The sequence below is a fragment of the Sturnus vulgaris genome, chromosome 3 (genome assembly GCF_052056855.1).
Source record: "Sturnus vulgaris isolate bStuVul1 chromosome 3, bStuVul1.hap1, whole genome shotgun sequence".
Taxonomy (NCBI): Eukaryota; Metazoa; Chordata; class Aves; order Passeriformes; family Sturnidae; genus Sturnus; species Sturnus vulgaris.
This window is the reverse complement of record NC_142245.1, coordinates 10,070,695-10,087,172: the sequence shown is the minus strand read 5'-3', so window position 1 is coordinate 10,087,172 and position 16,478 is coordinate 10,070,695. Positions and strand designations below refer to the sequence as shown.

The 16,478-nt window shown below is 41.5% G+C and overlaps 1 protein-coding gene across 3 annotated transcripts in view; it reads right to left on the bottom strand.

Annotated features, from left to right (window-relative positions):
• Positions 1 to 16,478, bottom strand: part of MEIS1 (Meis homeobox 1) — a 107,041-nt gene that overhangs the window by 5,823 nt on the left and 84,740 nt on the right. The gene's annotated exons all lie outside the window — the stretch shown is intronic.

The window sequence follows — 16,478 nt, the reverse complement described above, 5'->3', positions numbered from 1 at the left end:
CCCTACTTGTGGTGCTTTCCATCAGGCTGCATGGGGATGCAAATACTGCTAAACCTCTAACCCTGATGACCTTTGAGAGCACAACCTTGGGGTTTCCAAGCTGATTTATGTTTGCCTGCTTTTTACCACAGTCGGACACTTCCATTTCATCTTTTCATGGGGGAATTAGCCGAGTTTTCAGGAAACAATGCCAGCAACGCTCTTCTCAATACAGAATGGGGCACCAAAAAAACAAAAACGTGTGAAGCTGGCAAGATACTCGTGAGGACATCTGCTACCTCCCCCCTCATTAGTGTCATTTCTGCCTTATGTCCTTTGACTTCTTTTTCCAATTTCTTTCTTTATCAAAACCTGTTCCTACCTCTTGCAAACCTAATTCCCTTTTAATGCCCACTATTAAGATAATGAACTGTGATGGCAGAACCCCATCAAATGAGGGAACGTCTGGACTTTTATCACCACTAAGTCACACTGCTGGGGACTTCAGAGCCATGCATTCCTCCTAGCCATTTCTTGGTGGGCTTTTTCCCCCCTCCCTCTCTTTATGCAAAGTCTGAGGGGGTCAAGGCGAGGTCATAGCTTTACAGTAATTGAATTTATAATCCTGTTTTCTCCAGCTAGGCCTGACCATTTACAGCAAACATCTTGTTAAACTGTAATTACTGAACTACTGAAAATTCCCCCCTGAACAATGAAAAGAAGACCTTTGGAAATAACAAAAAAAAAAAAAAAAAAGGAGATACAGGCATTTTTTTTAAATAGCTATCTGCAACCCAACTCTTTGTGTTTTTGTAGCTCTTCACCTCAGTTAGTACTGCAATGCTTATTTGGAAATACTCAAAATAATTTGGAGCAAAACAGAAGAAGAAGATAGATCACAAATACCCTGGTCTCTACATGGTGCTGAAATCAGGAGGCTGGGAACCAAGCCTGGGAACCTGTCTGAATGAAGACTATTTGAAGAATCTCTCCTGAGGTTTCACTCAGCAGAAAGTTTACTTAAAATCCATTTGGAAAAAATCTCCATTGAGACTTTGTCATGGCAAAGCTGCATAACCAGACTTTGCGCTCTTTGTGAAAAACAGAAAGAATAATAAAAATATGTATGCCACAATATTTACTAGCAAAGGAAGAAGTGTGAGTGTGGGCTAAATCACAGCACGCTTGTAAAATGGGATAGGAAAGTCCACAAAGGAATACTTGATGCTTGTTTTCACTGCCTTTGCTTGTGGTGTCTTAGCAGGAGCTCTCCTACCACAGAGATAAAGCCACCAGGATCTTTCCATGGGAATCAGCTCTGCCCACCCATTTGCCTACACAAGAGGGGAGAAGAATAGCAAACCACTGCCCCATGCTGTTTCTTTTGCCCTCATCAAAGACCAGCACAGTGACTTCAGACTCCTCCTATCTCCCACCCCACTGACACCCATTACCCAAACTCCTGCAAATTTTAATCAAGATGTTGAGTCTTTATCAAACTTGAGGAAATGGGCTCAAAGGCACCAAACCTGGGTGCCAGTCTGGAAACCTTACACCTGAACTAGGTCATGTTTTGTCAGCAGCAGTATTGGATCAATTTTTCTACACATTTCCAATAAACACCCTGTCTCGACTCCAGCAAACAGTGTTGCAAATCAGTTTATCATTATCTTGTACAAACCATGAAAATTAGAATCATGTGAGCAGAAGGTTAGACTAATTCTCCTTTCTCATTATAAGCACAGGTGTAGCACAAACACCATGTGAAATAAGCAATTAAAAAAAACCTGCTTTTTTCCCCCCATTATCTGCCTTAGCTCCATGACCAATTAGAAAATTGTTTAATATCTGTAATCTGCATTTGCAGAAAGCAATTTTCACAGTAACTCTTCGAAGTAAAACAACACCACAAAACCCTAGTGCCACAGCCATTTATTTTTGTGAGTCTGGCAAGGCTCTTGCTGTGTTTACTCCATCCTTCTCCTGTCTCACTGCTAGGAGCTGGTAGTGTGGCAGGAGGAGAGGAGTAGCTGTGAGAGTGACTGGTCACCGAAATAACTTTTACTCCAAATAAATGTTGAGCAACATTAGGCATGTACAACCTCAACTTCACGACGTTTTCTTCTGTCTCCTCCAAACTACAAGCACTTTTAAGATGGAGGGGGTTGTGCCCCAAAATAATAAATTGTACTATATATAGTATCGTTTATATACTAATATACTAGAATAAACTACATATCTGGAGTTTGCCAATAATTACCCACAAGACATGCCTATGGTAAAACATAATCTGACCAGTTTGCCCCACACTATCTTTTGGGATATCTGTTTTAAGAACATTTTACATACAGGTACTTAACAGTTATCTTCTTCTTATGCATTCATGTAAGTATTTTCTATAAGTAGCAATTCTGCCAAACAGCTCAGTGTTTGGATGTCTTTGGGGGGAATTCAGACACAAGAACATTTTCCTTCTGGGCAAAGTAATAAAATTACATTCTTGCTCCTCCCACTAGAAGTCAAATGGAGGTCAGCTCCCCATCCTTGTATCTGTTTAAATAAACTGGTCCAGCTGTTTGTTTCCAGGATGCCCTTTAACCTTCTGTCCCATCCTCCCTGCCTTTGTAATACAACGCTTTACTTTGCATTATAGTAGACTCCAAACCACTACACATTCAAAAAAAAAAAAAAAAGGAGAAAAAGGAAAAAAAAAAAAGAAGAAAGTATTCACTTTCAAGTTTCTTCCTGCATCCCAAACCTGGAATTTGTAAGAATCTATCAGATTAAAACAATTAGCATAGCTTGTTTTGAGAGAGCACAATGCAGGCTGTGATGTTTATAAATCGCATTTGAGAACTCTTTGCAAGCAAAACTGCGAATTAGCTGTTGCTGCAGAAATATATGGGCATGTGGTTAATTTCTTCATGCTCTCAATTTTTTTTTTTCTTTGAGAGAAGGGCCAGGATTTTTTGATCACTCTTTGAATTTCCAAAGTGCCAGGGTGATGTGAACACCAGCAAAAACGATGCAACAGAAAAGCTAACAGGAATATTCTCCCTTCCCCTTTTCCCAAATGCTCATATTCATCTATTAAGAGAAAGAAACTCTAAATCACTCTAATCTTTAAAAATTCAGAGAAGTCAGGACCTAAAAAAAGGTATTTGCATACTAACTGCTACTGAAATGGAGTATTACCAAAATACAATTTAGCATAAAACTTAAGACAGATGTATAGCCTTACTCATGTGAGTAAAGACCCAGTTGGGCTCAAAGGCTTGAATGAAGCATTTTTCCCCACACCAGTGCTCTGTGTTATCTTTGCTCTGATGAGGAAGGGATTATTTTGGTTTCAGTTTTTTGCCTCAAAAGAGTTGGATCAATAGTGGCACAACAACATAATATCCCTCTGTACAAGTTGCACTCAGCAAAGTGATGCCTTGGGCTGCCTTTTTTTTTCCCTTCCTCTTTTTTTTTTTTTTTTTTTTTGGTTTCGTTTTGTTCTGTTTGTTCTGTTTTGTAAGGGGAACGATCAGGCATGGAAAAAACATTTGAACAGTTGGGCAAACACAGAAGTTTGAAGTATTCCCTAATTTTTTCAAGTTGTTCTTCTCAGACAAATGGGATTACACTTTCTGCCATGTCCCAAAAAGCAAGAAGAACCCAGCAATTCCACCTGCATGATCCTAAAGAGGAGGAGGAAGCCCTCTTTTCTCCCATTTGCATTTAACTAGGATGTTTTCTCTTAGGCTTCTTGCCTGGAGTCTCTTTCCAGAGGTCATGGGCAGACTCCCTGGCTGGTGCATCGCTGGTCCCACGGGTGAGCTCCAGCCCCAGCCCCGGGGATGCAGCAATCTGCCTCTGCACTCTGACCTTCAGCTTGGCTGCCCTCGCTGCCACGCACAAGTTTTGTTTCTTCTCAGCAAGAGGCTGCATGGCTGGCGATGACAAAAGACTTATTTTAGTTGGAAATTGCCTACAATAATAGCAGCCAGAGACAAGGATTTTCAGAGGGTCACCAAACCCTCCGAAAGGCACAGCTCGCTAAGGCTCAGGTTACAGCCCAAGTGACATTTTCCGCACAGATCTGTTCTTTCTCCTTTCCCCTTGTATTTCACTTCTGTTGAGTGAATAAAACAAGACCTTCCTCTGCTGTCACGAATTTCCAAAGTCACATTTGCTCAAGAATCGACAGAGCGATTGTGGGGACTTCCAATTTGCAGTCTTTGAATGAAATTTTCCAGGACCAGCTGTCTGAAAGGAGATGCTGAGACTTTGTGGTCTATTGAATTTTTCTCTGCCCCCAGCCCTCCGAAATGAGGAGAGTTTCACACCATTACTGACTTCTGCTACTTGGAGTCACAGGCTGCTCCCTCTCAATATTGTCCCAAAGCGCTGCATGCCAGAAGTCTATGTTTCACTAGCAGAGCCAAGAAATTCCCGAAAATCTCTGCCTCATTTTCTTCTTGAGCTCCTTCTAGCAAACCAGGTGTAAGAAGAATGTGAAAGCCCACATTACCTACAAACCCCAGTGCTAAATCTCATACCTCTCTGAAGAAAAACAGTATCCCTCTTGACAACAAACAAATCATCATTTTTATAGCAGATGCCAAAGTAAACGTAGCACTTCAAATTGGCAAATAATTCACTTGTAAAACCAGTTGCACTCTTTTCTGCATAGTGGGATCCCTCATTTATACAGCGGCAAAACAACATTCTCTATTCAGCACTTAATTCCTCAACGCTTAGCAGGTTTATCTCTAATAAAACCAATTTAAATGGAAAGTGTGCTATAAACCAAGATTATTGCACTTCAGTAACCACTTTATTCCTTATTTTAACATATTTTATTTTTTTCTCTGTGTTTGTTTTCCAGAGATTTTTAAGAGTCAGTTAAAGAAAAAAAAAATACCAACACAGAAATTATTTCACCGAATACTTTCAAATGTTTTAAAAACAGCCTTGAAAATAGCAAGCTGCCTCTGTAATTATGAACAGAAAAAATAACTGCAGACTTTCGAATGGTAATCACATCTCCCCATCCCTAAAATGAGAAATAAATGTTAAAAGAGTGCTTACTGCTGTTATTAGAAAGTTCTGATCCTGAAGTTGGTTAGTGAGCTTAATGACCTGTAACTACCGTCATTAGCAATCCACACTCTCTGTACTCCCTTTATTTGTAAAGAAAAAAAATCCAAGACACTCAAGAAACTTTGTTCAATTTAAAGTCAAACCTTATGAAATTATGTTTGGCAATTTTTCTTGGTTTCTCCTCCTCCTCCGAACCAAAGGCAGTTCAGGACTGCAATACATCATTTACAACACTAAATGGAAGTAGGGAGAGAAGAGAGTAAAAGGGCTGCTCACCGCCCACTCCAAACACGTGATACTGGAATACACTCCAAATGCAGAGAACCCATCCATCAGGAGCATCAGAAAGGTCTCCTACAAGCTCTCCTCTTCCTCCCTCCTCTGCTGGCACAGCACCAGTGCCAGGGAATGTATATAGGGCTGAGGGGTGTCACAAGACAATACTGGGGAGTGAATTAAATAAAATACTATGCAAAAACTAGTGATGAAAAACCACTAATTAGCTGACAAATTTGATGTAAAGCACTAATGAAAGCCATGTGTGGTTCTGCAATTTAGTTTTAAAAATAGCTTCTGACTTCAAGCATTACTATGTGACCCCACCAATGGATTCATGTCGTGCATTCAGAAAAGTTGCTTTCAAGCAGGAGAGTGCTATCGAATCTCTCCCCAAGCCAAGTCTGCTAATGCAGTGAGCATATCGAGGGCAAAAATAGAAAGCAGAGAGATGCGATCAGGTATGTGCTCCTTGTAAGAGAGCTGGCTATGCCCTACAGTCTGGCTGGCCCAGCATGCACCAGCTCTACCTTTGGCCACCTCCCCTTTTCCCCATCCCTTAAACTTGGGAGCTTGGCAACTGTTACAGTTACATCTAATCTAACCCCACCCTCTGTCGATTAGAAGCCACCCCCCTTGTCCTATCAGTGCCAGACCCATGGGACAGACATGGTGAGTGCCTTGGGGCACCTGTGAGCCTGGTGGTGACCTGTCCTCCGGACACAGAAGGCATGGTTGGTGGCTTTCGATTGAGCTGGGACCCTCAAGCTCCTAGCCCTGCTTCTCCCTTGGCCCAAAAGCTCCCTTATCTCCATTTCTCTGCAGGGCTTATGGCTGTGGCTGCTTGAGGAGTCTTTCAAGAAGAAAGCTGGGCAGCAAACGATCCTGGTTTTGCAAAATTTTGCCTGTTCCCCAGTAGGATGGAGATAAGGCCTATTTCTATTTGTTTGGCTAGTTCTAAATTAAAATTATGGAAGGGACTTGCTGGGGAAGAGTGCCTAGGGAAGGGCTCCCTGGAGATATGCCTCCCTGCTCTGCCCATCTCCTGTGCTCTTCTATATCACAGGTGAGCTGCTCTTGGCCTTTCTGGTATGCTCTCCTTCTCTTCCTCCTCTCTTCCCATCCATATATTCTCCTAAAAAAAAGTGTAGCCAACATGGAACATTTTCAGTGAAAATTCAGATCCAGTATCCAGGCGTCTTCCCAATGATGCCAGAGAGTCAGAGCAGTGTTGCAGGTCTTGGCTGCACTGGGGAGAACTCTCAGCAACCTCATTCCCTGACACCACAATTCCCTAGGGGTGCAAAGCAGATGTAAACTCGCCCTCAGCAGCCAGATGATGTAAGGGGAAATCTTTACATGGCAAAGCGCCAGCAGAGCTGACCTCCCATCTCTTCCCTGCTCCTAAATCCCAGTGCAGCTGTACTTTGCTGATCTCCATGTGCCACAATTAGCCTTTAAGGAATATGGCAAAGATTCATGTAGGAGAGCAGCACTAAGGCTGCTCTAACTCCTGCCTGGGACAGCACTGACCCCCACAAAGCACTGTGGTTGGGTACACAACATGCTGGCAGACAAAATCTTGCCTCCCACAAAAACACTTGCAACAAAGGGTGTGCAGGCTCTCTGAGAGCTTTGAGAGCAGCCCAGACTGAGATGCACATCTCCCACCTCAGTGTTTTTGCACAGCTCTGAGAAGGGTCTGAACATCAACTTCTCATTTGATCCTTCAGGAGAGCTTCTCTGGACTCTGTAACTTGGGTCCTGATCTAGTGCACGCCAGCAGTGCAAGCCAGCAGCTTTTCTTCAGCAGAAGAAAAAATCAAAATCAAATCAAAAAATCAAGCCCCATTTGATGGCAGGGATTAAGCTGGGAATGGGTGAGAACTGATAGTAAAATACTGGCTATCTCTTTGAAAAACATTCCTCCCTATTTCAGCAATTTAATGTCCTCTATTCAGCATAACCTCTTTTTTAGGGGAATGTAGAGCTTGTGAGAAGTGCCTGCATGATCTCTGAGCTTTCTCGTGCCATACAAGTGTTCTAAACACAGGGGGCCCTCCGTGAGGTCCCAGGTTTTTCCATACATCAGATTGTGAGACTTGCCCAAACAGCTTTTTTTTCTGTTCCCTCCCTTCCCACCCCACATACAGCATGGGATTTGGAAGCTGCGCCTTGTCCTTCAGCCCAAGCAAAAGCAGAGAGGCTGCTCCCACATCTGGCTGCTAGTAAAAATATGTTCCCACTCACTGAGGGGTGTGGGAAAAGACCTGTCTATGCTCCTGGATGAATCCCTTCATCCTCCTCATCCCCAAAAGGCAATGAAGGAGTATGGAGTAACTCCAGTCACCCCACACCAGCTCCTGCAGCCTGCAGGAAAAGGAGAAGCCAGCCCAGGGTGGCCCAACCAAAACTCTTGGCAAGTGTCTTCGGGAGAAAACACTTCCCAAAGAGAAAATATATGGAAGTCCTATATGGGACCTGTGTTTTGCACATGCAATAGGCTTTGACATCATTCTGGTCTATACCCCAAGACACTGGTTTGGGGTGTTGAAGAAAGCTTTATTCTTGTGGTTGTGTCTTCCCCACCACAATCAAGACAACAAATACAGGCACATTGATGTATTTCGTATGATGTGGGCACCTGAAAAACTGGTTTGAATTCTTTTTTCCTTTTTTTTTTCTCTCCCCAGAAACCACAAAAGATACAACTCTGAGTCACAGCCAACCTGAAAAACAACCCCACACTTCAGAACAAACTCTCTGTGCCCCAAGACATCCCACTTCAAAACATTGTTTTCTAACCACTACTAATAGCCTACTTTGTAATCTACTTTATCTAAACATAATTTCCCATTAAGTGAAGTGATTCATTTTGCTTATAATCCTACTACTGACAGCATTATATTCAGGGCAGAAGAAAAGACACCCTCGGAAAACAACATGAACAAAACACATACAGGGAAGTCAGAGTCGTCAGTCGAAGAGTAAAAGAATTTGTGAGAGCAGGGGACAGAGAAAGCTTAGGGATCAGCCCCCACATGGTACAAACCACCTTTGGGAAGTCAGACAACTCTGGAATAAATCTGAATTCAAAAGCAGCTATTAGTATCGAGCTTTATCCTTAGCCAAAAAAGACACAAGGACTACAGTGCCTGGACAAGGGAAAAAAAATAACCCATGAAACTGTTACATGATCTAGATTTCATTGAAGAACTGTGGAAACAATATTTTTTCAGCATCTGCTGCCATTTCTTTTATTTTTGAAAAGTCAAAGAAAAGGCAGAATCCTGTTGGGTGCTTAGGTTGTTGTAGCCAGCCATGCATCACTTACACCAAAATCATTCCATGGTAGGCAGGGCAAAACATGTCCTCAGAAGCACATCCTCACCCTGCCCCTCTGGCTGTACCTCATTTTTGAGAAGAGAAAATTGATTTAACCAAGAAAAAGGCAACATTTACCCCATTTTTACTATTTCAGGCTGAGTTTTGAAGCGGACAGTTTGTTTTTACACAGGTGCAGCCTGGAGCAAGCATCTGATTTAAGTGCAGTAGAGTCTCTGAGGGCACCTTTCTCCACGTGTTGGTGTTTCAGTTTGTGAGGGTTAATCACTCTACACCAATCTCAACAACTGTTGACAAAATAGGTGGAGATCAGGTCTGTGCAAGCATAAAATACCAGAAAGGCAAACTATATGTAAAACACGCTTCAGATGGCTATGACAAAAATAGACCAAAGTCTAACTTGCAAAGCAATGACAAGCCATTATTCTCTTTTTTATTTTTTTCAATATATTGAGAGCATGTAATTTTTAAAATATATATCAAGGATATCTCTTGCACTAAAAAGAAACCAAGACCTGAGAACTGTATTTACAGAGAGTGCAAAGCTCTCCTCTTGCTCCCAATGCCGCATTTCCACAACACAACAGTGTCCTGAATTGGCATTTTTTTAAAAGCCAAACTCTTGTTTTGAGATGATGCACACCTGAATCTCAGTATTTTAAAATAAGAAGAAGCAAGCAAAGAATTCGGACCTCTACCCTGATCCTGTGGAGCAAAGCTAGAACAGGAGAGGAGAAAAGTGGCAAATCTTTGCATGGTGCTATTTCATCTTATTTCCCTGGCACCTGACATCACATTTGTTACAGAACATTAATGCACCAACTGAAAAAAAAAATGTTGAGTACAGGACCACCCCAGAAGAGGGGAAAGAGGTTTTTTCTTGGCTGCATATTAACCTTTTGCTAGTCAGGACTATTGGCAGATAAACTCTGATGCTCTGTGGTGGGAACCAACCCTACTTCCTCTCAAGAAAGCATCAATGTGACTAAAATAATTCCAGGTTTTTTTGCTTAGTGCTCAGGGTGTCACTAATTAGTCTGATAGCTTGGGCAAAATGACTTCACATTTGCTTTTGAAATAAATGGTGTTTCCTTTGCTGTGTTTTCCCAGTTTGAATCCAGGGGCTGTCACAGCAATGGTTAGAAACATCTTTCCTTGGTGCTCCTGAATGGGACGACCCCTTCTCCATCTTCTCCCCCACCTGAAGTCCTGCAGGCCAAGGGGAGCATTTCCCCAAGAAAGCTCTTTACTCACCTCCTCTGAGCACCCGATCCTTTTGGAAAACACCCATGACAAAACTGTACCACTACTCCTTAAATTGACTCACCAAACCCCACATGCTTGAACCACTGTGCTGTACTTTTAAATGGCTGTACTGAACTAAAAAAGGAAATTCCAGCCTAAAATCCAGTGATCCGACAGTACCTGATGGCTCTACATTCACAGTTCTTCCCCCTGTAAGCTATTTGTTCAGCTTTTCTAATAATACCTTGACTGCCTGGCAGCTCTTCAGGGCTGTCTAAGGCAATATGCAAGCTAAACATTATTTTTTCATCTGATTTCAATATTTTCTTATGAGAAACTATACATGATTTTACCTAGTGAGTATTCCTGATTGCTGTAATATAAGAACAGAGAAATAGACTACAGATGTAATATTATTATTACAATTGGCATTCAAGGTGAAAGGCATAACAATTAGCTAAGACTTAGTGAAAACATAAATGCAAAAATCTGCTTGAAAAATCCAGCACATGGTACATTTAAAACAGCTAATTTACTGCACACATTCTGAACTGCTGAAACGATGTAACAATTCACCCAGCAAGATACTTTTAAAAATAGTTTTCTTGGTGTTTTGAGGGGGTTTTCTTGGAGGGGAATGATTTTCATACTGCAAACACCTACTGTCTTATTCTCTAGAATATCAAGCAATATTTATTTGTAAAACCGAAAACATATATTCTTTCTTATTCCTATTTTCTTCCTGCTTTTGCATGTATTCCCACTAACAAAACAGTGTTTAAGTCACAACTGCATATATATGCTATAATCACATAGAAAAGTAAATTTTCTCCAAAATCTGTTGGTTAAGTTTGTATTGCTGAAGTTGAGAGGATAATTTGTGAATGCTTTAACATTTACAAGTAAATAAGTACTTGTATTTACTATATCTGATTACTGAGAAAAGTATTTGTTATGTTCTTACACAGACTCAAATTGCATCTTGACCTTTTCTCATTTAATCTGTTTACTGAAACAAAAGCAGTAATAGATACATCTGAAAATAAGCAGATATTTTATTCTCCAGGGACTAAAAATCCCTGCATGCGATGTGCTCGGCAAACCAAGTATCTTCCATATTTATTGTAGTCTACAATTTGGTAGGCAATAGGAGTGAAAATCCAACCCTGCATATAGGACCACCACCTGCTTTTGCTATGCTCCCTCTCTGCTGGCCTCCTCTCCCACTTACACCCTAAAAATAGTGCTTAAGTGGGACTAAAGTGGTGCACTGGTCATGTGCTGACCTTTTGCTCAGGGTGAATATCACCCTCAGCAAAGGAATTGAGTAAAGACGATGTCTGTGCTAAATGTTCAGCTCCAGAAAGGAGCTGTTCCATCCCCTTCAGGGGTCTGGAATGGGGTTAAACACATGGGAAACACCAGACAACATTATCAGTTGGATTTGGGGGTGTTGAGATGCACCAAACCCCCGGCATGCTATGGTATAAGAACCACAGGGGGAAAAGAGGGGCCTGGGACTGTTTCCCGAAAGGTAGAGAGTTGTGCAGCCATTCCTCTTTCCTCTGCCCCTTTGTGGAGATGCAGGCAGGGGCTTTCTGCACCTGCCCCATCTGCATCTGGTCCCATCTGCACCCATCTCTCCAATCCGCATACCCCCATCTGCTCCATCTGTAACCCCACCATCTGCAAGCCAGGACGAGTAGATGGAAGGGACACCCTTCCCAGTGGTGATCCTCATCCATTGCTGGGTTTTGGGCAGCACTCTCCCATGAGAAGTGCAGAATTCTCCTGTCCCCACCATGCCACCCTGGCTGCCCATGCCATGGCAAAGCGCTTCCTCCCCTGCCCCACGCAACTACTGCAGCAAAACTCTATCACTGGTCTTACCCATGAGCAAAGAAATGGAGGCAGAAGGAAATTTCCTGCTGAAGGAGAGTTGTGAGGGGACTAAAAGAGGAATAAATTATTTCTGTGTGTCTATGCTCTGAGCTGGCTGTGCTATATAAAGTGGTCAGGTCTTCCTACCCCAGGCCCATCTCTGATTTTCCACACTCATCTTTGGTCTGGTCTTGGAGCATCTTTCTTAAAAAGGTTTCAGTAAAATCCACTTCCTCTGACTCCAAGAATAAGATTACGGAAATATTTGGATTATATTATTTAATAATTTTCTGATATGTTTACTTGGGGTTTGTTTTGAGATTTTTTGCAAGCCTAGGAAATTATATACAAAACTGACATTTAAAGAAGCCAAGAATATAAACTCAAGAACTCAAGAGTCAGGACACCATATTACTAGAGTTGCTTGCACCCTAGGCTTTAGTGTACTTCATTACAGTTCAGTTACCAACTCATGCTAAAATTTTTGATAGGGCTCAATGTCTCAAGCATCCCAGTGACAATTATGTCTGTTTTAAGAACAGGCCAGGGCATTATAAAATAAAAAGATCTATTTCAACAGGTAATAAACTTTGGCAAAGTTGAATGACTAAGGCACGATGAAAAGCAAGCCAGACCTAGTTCATACAGCCAAATGCTGCACTGGAGAAGAGGATTCAGCTCTGCTGCTTCCTTGGACTGATTGAAAGCTACTGAGTAAATCACTGACCCCAAAATTTTCACCATAAGTTACTGATTTCTCACTTCTCCATATCCAACAGTGGACATTGGCAATGTAAGACACCAAGGTACTCAAAACTTGGAGTTTCCATGAAACGTGAAGTTTCAGTGATCGCTGGACCCTAAATGTGAATAAATTGCTGTAATTCTGAGTCACCTCACAGTCCCAGACCAACCCAAAACTTGTGACTGTGCTGGACTTGGACCTCTATGAGCCTCACTTCTTCCCCAGTGAACCAGGACAACCCTTTTCTTTCTCTTTGCAGGGTAACTGTAAAAATACCATGCACACCAACAACCTTGTATGCATATATAAGCACGTGGAGGTCAGGGAAGGACTTGGGTATTACAGCAGTAAGGGCCACAAGAAAGCCCAGCAGTAATTATTAATTGCATCTTCAAGCACAGTTTGAATACAGCTCAACAAACGAAGCACGGAAGAATGAGGGCAAGATAAAATATTGACTAGCTGCTCCAGCATTGTCTGAGCCATGCCCTAGATAGCACAAGGGTATTTGGAAGAAGCAGAACGGAAACACCTAATAAAGGCTGAAGCTTTAAGGATTTGAATTCTCAATTTATTTTTTGCATCATTTAAATGCAGTTGGATGCAACGCTATTTAGAGAAAGAGTCACATATAGACATGCACATATAGGGTGGTTATATAGGCACATTATTCTACAAGTATATAAATATCTATCTGTGTGCACCAAGACTTTTCTAAAACATAAACAAGCATCTGACATCTAATGCAGCCCTTGATTAGAATTGCTCTCTCTTCTTCATAGACTACCACCAGTAATTATTTACCATTAGCTCTTAATGGGAAGGGTTTCAGCTGGGATGTGTAGTAAACAAGAAATACGTATAGATTGTTCAATATAGCTTGACTGGCTCTCAGGTGAGGTAAGAAGTGATTGGATCACAACTGGATATTTCAATTCATTGTTTTTATCACCTGGGAAAAGCACCTCATTAACCTGTTCCTGTTCAGGTCTCCATCATGTCCATACAGGAATCATACAAGTGCCCCTTATTGTTCATATGACTCTGCTTGGAACCCTAAACTACTGTGGGGTTAAACAACCAATACAACAGAGACTTGAATGGTTCATTTAGCCTAATGACATTTGAACTCTGCTATCTTCCTACCTTCCACAGATTTATTTTTATTTTGCAAAAGGGTAAGGGCTCCCTCTTCCCACAGCAGAAACATCTGGCTGAGGCAAAAAAGATGGTCCTAGAAGACAACGCTGGTGATTCACAAGTCATCATGTGGGGGAAAAAAAAAAGAAAAGGGAAAAATCCTCTCTGTGGATTATTTCATTACTTTAAAAAAAAATAAAACAACCCAATGAAAAGGGTCATGGTAAAGGGACTGTGATATTTTTAAAGACGTGTGCCCTTTCACAGATATATTTTCTTGCACATTTCACATCATCACCCTATTCCTATGACTCTTCCACCATCAACAGGGGTTATGTGCATCAGCCTGGGGAGCCCCTACACCAGGGCAGTCCATATGTGAAAATCAACATTTTTTTCGTTATGGCAGAGAACTGAAGTATGCAACCAGCACATACCGAAAAGGCATTCAAAATATGACCAAAAAAAATTGTTTAAATGCTTTAAGTCTGCAGAAAACAAATGCTCTCTTCACTGACTGGTCTGTGGCAAACTTCTAATTCCAGCCAGAAAATCCAGCATTCCCAGTCTGGGCTAACGACCATGCTACCAGACATGAGTTTATGTTTTTCATGCACATTTCGTGTATTCCCACGTGCTGTGTTGCTGCCAATAATTTATGACTGATCTGCACCCAGCCTGCCCTTCAGCATTTTATTTAATCTCTGCAACAGTGATTTACAATGACTCATCATTAATACAAAAATGTACATGTGTGTTAACAAGTTTGGAAGAATCTAAGGAGGAAGGCAAATTTTTTTTGTGAGTTGTGGCTGAATGACTTACGAGCCTGCTTAAGAAAGGCAAAACTAACCAGAAATTATATGTTTGCTCTTCCCTGAAGCAAAATATTTAGATAGGAAGAGTTCCTTCTGTACATTGCCTTAGAAGAAAAGGGATCCATCAAAATGTTTGAGAAGGTTGCTCCCTAGCCCTCAGGATTTGGGAGGGGATGAGCAGCTCACTGGTCACCTCATGGCTGAGTATTCCCTGTGCAACCTGCACACTCAGCAACAGTTTCACAGTCTCCTTGTTCCTTAGCATCCATTACAAAAAGCAGGGGCTGAAATGCCATATTTTGGCATCTCTGCCCACTACCTGTGATTGAAGAAAGCCCCACTGCCTCTATAGTGTTAAATCCTTGTGCCTCAGGGGAGAGAAGGGGAATTGTCTCAATAATTTATACAATCGTATAGCAGAATTACTGAAGTAGCTCAAGCAGAGGAAGTCTGCCCTACATCCACAAGACTTCAGTTATAATGTATTTTGACCTCTTTTTTTTTTTTCCTTGCACATAAGGAACTTATAAGAGCACACCTGACACAAAGCCAAAGTAAAAACTCCTCATATTTGAGGAGAGATGGGTACCGAAAAACACTCTGGAAAGAAAACTGAAAGAAAACCTACTGAAGGTCACTCTGGAGAAATTCCACCAGTTTTAGCTGAATCCATCTTATGTTTATCATCTTGAAAATTTTATTTTTGACGGACCATCCCATACTGACACATTTGTCCACGTTGAATCCTGCACTCCCAGACCCTGCAGAAGCAACACGCCCTTTCTCCACCCCATTGTTAAACAAGACCCTGATGAGTATCCACAGCTTCTCAGTGGCCAAAGTACCCACTGTTAAGCTGGAGGACAGCCATATAAATTAGGGTAACACCTGGATGAAGGCTGGAGGATGTAAAGTTGAAGCAAACACTAATTTTTTCTGGCTGAGCCAAAATACAGGGGGTTACACTACCTTACAACATGTAAATTTTACGTTTTATGCCTTTTATTCCTCCATTTTAAAGTAAGTATGTTGGAAGCATACTTTATATACACTAAGTATTTGGTATTTTCCTTTATTCAGCATCTTAAAGGGCTTCAAAAAATTGATCTCCAAGGGCTGCTGTGGGGGTCACAGAAATTGATAACCCTTACAAGCTATGCTTATGTGAGCCCGCCTGCGTCTCCCAGATAGTGCACTTTGTAAATTAATCCTCCGAAGGCAAATATATTGTAAGTAGCTTGTTATCTCTAAAGTACTAAATTGAAGAATACATGGGATTATATTGACAGAAATTACATTTTCTGTAATGGGGTTTAATATATCTGAAATCTCTCCCATAGGCTCCTACGCTCCCTAAGAGAGGAGGGTTTGTTAATGTAGGTGCAATGGACATCAAGACCAAATTTATTCACGAAAATGGATTAGGCCATGTAATCAGAGCTTCAGTAATATTAATCTCTGACACTTATTGAACAGGAAAAAAACCCCCAACTTTTGTCTGCAAGCTGGCATTCCTCCCTCCCTTTTCCCTAGCAGGCTTGCTGTTTGCCTTGGCCATTTTCTGGGTATTACTTCAAAGAGGATAAGGTTTCCCATCATAAACACTCATCTAAAAATATTAGGACAATTAATTAGATACACTTAGTTTTACAAGGTATTAGATTGCAATACACTTCAAGTATGACACTTGTTCTGGGATAGTGGGAGGAACCCACATTTTGATGCAGTATCAAAGGGTAATAAATCAAACTTTTTTTAAAGAGGTTTGCTGCTGTATGATACTTAAATCATGAGCAATTTTCACTGGTTGCCTTCACCATACCCTGAACAGTTAGCAACCCAAAATCCACTGCAGAAAGAGCACGGATCCTGACTTCCTCCAAATGAATCACTACTGTAACAGAGCAGGGTTCCACCAACCCTCAGCTGGAGCAAATAAATAAAATTGCTCCACACTGTAC